This window comes from Gorilla gorilla, chromosome 7 (genome assembly GCF_029281585.2).
Source record: "Gorilla gorilla gorilla isolate KB3781 chromosome 7, NHGRI_mGorGor1-v2.1_pri, whole genome shotgun sequence".
NCBI classification, from domain to species: Eukaryota; Metazoa; Chordata; class Mammalia; order Primates; family Hominidae; genus Gorilla; species Gorilla gorilla.
The window spans coordinates 106924465-106928453 of record NC_073231.2 but is presented as its reverse complement, the minus strand read 5'-3'; positions in this window follow the sequence as shown (position 1 = coordinate 106928453).

The following is a 3989-nucleotide window of genomic DNA, read 5'->3' as shown; positions in this document are numbered from 1 at the left end:
CCTCTCTCCTTACTCCTTCCCTCTGAGTTCTCATTCTCTCAGACCCTCCTACTCCCGTCACCCTTCCCCAGTCCCCAGCTCTGAGGCCTGTGTCTTCCCCTCGATTTCCATCCTGGGCTGCTTGTTGCTCTTCCCTGGAGGGAGCTGGCAATTTCTTCAGACAGGCAGGTTGAAGAGAGCGAGAAGAGGAAGGGGCCCCTCATGGCCCAGCCTCACAGTTAAGCACTGCAAAGCAATCCTACCTCTCATGCTGCCCGGGATGCCCCCTTGCCATAACTCCTGTGAGTAATTATGCTCCAAGTCACGGTCTCTTTCCTCCACCTCAATATGTGCTCGCTGGCTTGCATCTTTGCCTTCACCTTGTAAGCGCCCAGCCTCCAAATGCACCATGCATGCTCTGGAAAGGGTAAGGAGGTCCCCGACTGCTGCACTCGTATGCCCGAGACAAAACTAGGACATTGGAACAAAGCTCTGCTTCAAATCAGAGGAGGCGAAGATGGAGACATTGGGAGAAAATGGAAGGGAGGATGGAGGGAGTAGAGTGAGGGTCAGAGCTGGTGCTTGGTAGACAGCTATGCGTCCAACCAGTGTTTACCAGCAAGCACTCTGTGCCAGGCACTGGGTGGTAGGCAGAGAGATGGGAAAGATCTGGGGAGAAACGTGGCTGTTGACTGCCATGGTCATCCAGCTTCTGGGACAGACTGGAAAGTTGGGTAATTTGTGTTGAACCTTCCCCTCTCCCCCTTTTGAGCTCCTTGTTTAACCTTCTCACCCCCTGGCAGCACCAATGTCTGGGCTTCCTCTCCACTCTCAAAACATTTCACTCTTAAAAATCTCTGTTCCTGGAAAACAGTCTGCAATTCCTCAAAAGGTCAAAGGTAGAGTTACCACATGACCCAGCAATTCCACTCCTAGGTACTGTATAGATCCAAGAGTATCGAAAACAGGTATTCAAACAAAACCTGGTACATGGAAGTTCACAGCAGTTCTATTCCTAAGAGCCAAAATGTGGAAACTACCCAAATGTCCATCAACTGATGAACGGATAAACAAAATGTGATATATCCAAACAATGGAATATTATTCAGCCATAAAAAAGGAAGTACTATACATGCTACAACATGGATGAACTTTGAAAGCAAGATGCTAAGCCAAAGTGAGATGCAAAAGGTCATGTATTATAGGATCCCATTTATATAAAATGGCCAGAATAAGCAAGTCCATAGAGTCAGAAATTAGATATGTGGGCTGGGCACAGTGGCTCACGCCTGTAATCGCAGCTACTCGGGAGGCTGAGGCAGGAGAATCGCTTGAACCCCGGAGGTGGAGGTTGTGATGAGCTGAGATCTGCCATTGCACTCCAGCCTGGGCAACAAGAGCGAAACTCTGTCTCAAAAAAAAAAAAAAAAAAAAAGAAGAAAGAAAGAAACTAGATTTGTGGATGCCAGGAACTTTGGAGGGGAGAGGTATAGATAGTTACTGCTTAATGGGTATAAGGTTTCTTTTGGGGTGATGAAAATGTCCTGGAGTTAGAAGTGATGGTTGTGCAACACTGTCAATGTCCTGGAAGTCATTAAATCGTACACTTTAAAATGGTTAAAATAAAACTCTCTTTTCTTCTCTGCCTCATCCAGACTCATCTATCAAAGGAAAAATGTTACCAGACTATGGAGTATTTGCATTTATTAGGGAATTTTTGAAGGCCAAAACGTAATAAGTTCAGCAGTGTGAATCCTGAATGGAGCCGTTTTAGGCACTTTGAGAAGGGGGAGAGAAGATGATCTGAGGACAAGAGGGTCTGTCCAGTGACCCTCATGTCACACTAGCAGGACAACAGCCCCTCATCCTCTGCAGGGAGTCAGCTCAGGGGATGTGTGTCAGGCCACCTCATTTTGAATCCTGCCCAACTCCGCCCTGCCTGCTTGTGAGGACTAAATGGCTGGTGCACTGTGGGTTCCTCCTCCAGGGGGTGGGGGGGCCATATGAGATCCAAGCGGGGAACTGGAGGATTCTAGACTCCTTGGTAGCGCCAGTAAGCCTTGGCCTAAGGGCCAATGAGCAGGTGACGTCTACACAGCCAGGCTGAGCCATCTCACTGTCTGTGTAAACAGATTAACTGTTAGTTATACCCGAGCCTTCAGTCACTTCTTGTTTAAACACACTTCTTGTGTGGTCAATTTGGAAAGAGAGAGCCCAGTGAAAACTGATCCTGGGAACAAGAGTCAGAGATTCAAGTGAAAATGCCCCCCACCATCTTTGTAGAAAATCTTCCTTTGTAGCGAAGACTGGAAGGTCTGAGCTTTAGTTTTACTTAGAAAAGTAATGATTTTCTCAGAACTATTGAGCCTAAGCTCTTTCAGCTAATATTTAGAGAAAAGAAAGAAGGAAAGAAAGAAAGAAAGAAAGAGAGAGAGAAAGAAAGAGAGAGAGAGAGAAAGGAAAGAAAGAAAGAAAGAAAGAAAGAAAGAAAGAAAGAAAGAAAGAAAGAAAGAAAGAAAGAAGTGAGGGAGGGAGGGAGGGAGGAAGAGAAGGAAAGAAAGAAAGAAGGAAAGAGAAAGAAGAAAGAAAGAAGGAAGGAAGAGAGAGAGGAAGGAAGGAAGAGGGAGGGAAGGAAGGAAGGAAGGAAGGGAAGGAAGGAAGGGAAGGAAGGAAGGAAGGAAAGAAAGAAAGAAAGAAAGAAAGAAGGAAAGAAAGAAAGAAGTGAGGGAGGGAGGGAGGAAGAGAAGGAAAGAAAGAAAGAAGGAAAGAAAGAAAGAAGAAAGAAAGAAGGAAGGAAGAGAGAGAGGAAGGAAGGAAGAGGGAGGGAAGGAAGGAAGGAAGGGAAGGAAGGAAGGAAGGAAAGAAAGAAAGAAAGAAAGAAAGAAAGAAAGAAAGAAAGAAAGAAAGAAAGGAGAGAGAGAGAGAAAGAAGAAGGAAGGAAGGAGAAAAAAGAAAGGAAGGAAGGAAAATGAAAGGAAAGGAAAAAAAAGGAAAGAAAAGAAAAGAGAGAAACGGCCTTCTTAGGCATTTCCACAAACCAGTGCTTGCCTTCCTGTGATTCACAGCCAGGTGCTGCAGCTGTGAGGAAGGAGGATGGGAAGCGGGCAGGAAGGAAAGGGAAGGATGATCTCAGCCATATCCCTGTCCATGCAGCTCTGCACCACCAATGGCAACCAACTTCCCTGGTGAGGTCTGGGGGATCCCAGTGTAGGATCCTCCATCAGGCCTGCTCGCACACCGCCAAGGCTGCTCAGAATGAACGGCTGGCCGTGGGGATTCAGGAACAGCAGAGCCAGGCCAAGGGCTATGGTGGGCAGTCTTTCTTGTCTATCAAGACAAGCATCAAGGGAGGATAGGTTGGGAGCTGAGAACACAGAGCTGTGGCACAGGGACAGTGGAGGCAGATGGTCACTGTCTCCCTCCCACCTGGCTTCTCTGTGAAGGACGCTCTAGACACAAGTCTTGGCGTCCACCTCCAAGAGCCAAGTGGGGAAGGCAATGAAGAGCCCAGGGCCCCATGTCAGGAAGTGTGGATTCTGCGGCAGACTCCAGGACCTGCGGAGCTCAGGGAAAGGAGCTCGGTGTGGCCCGAGAAGGCTTCGTGGAGGGCTGCTTTGAGGGAGGGGGGTTGGGGGAGGAAAGGACTTTGGCTGGATCTGGAAAGAAGATAAATATATTAACAGGTGAAAAGAAGGGGGAGCTCAGAATGTGAGGACCACGAAGCTTAACTCTCAGGCAGCAAAAGCCACTGGATTTTGACAAGAGGGTGGGGAGAAGGCAGTAATGTGAGAGTTGGGGGAGAAGGCAGTAACTGATGGCAGAATGTAAGGACACAGACTGGCCTCTGTGTCAAGGACAGATGGGGGCACTGAAGGTGGGGACAGGTCGAAAGACATTGCAGGGGTGTGTGCAGCAGGGACAGGATGGTGGCTGAAGTGAGATGTGTGACGGCAGCATGTTTAAGGTGACAAGGCTGATGTGGGGGCCAGGAAGGGAAGAGTCGCTGACCC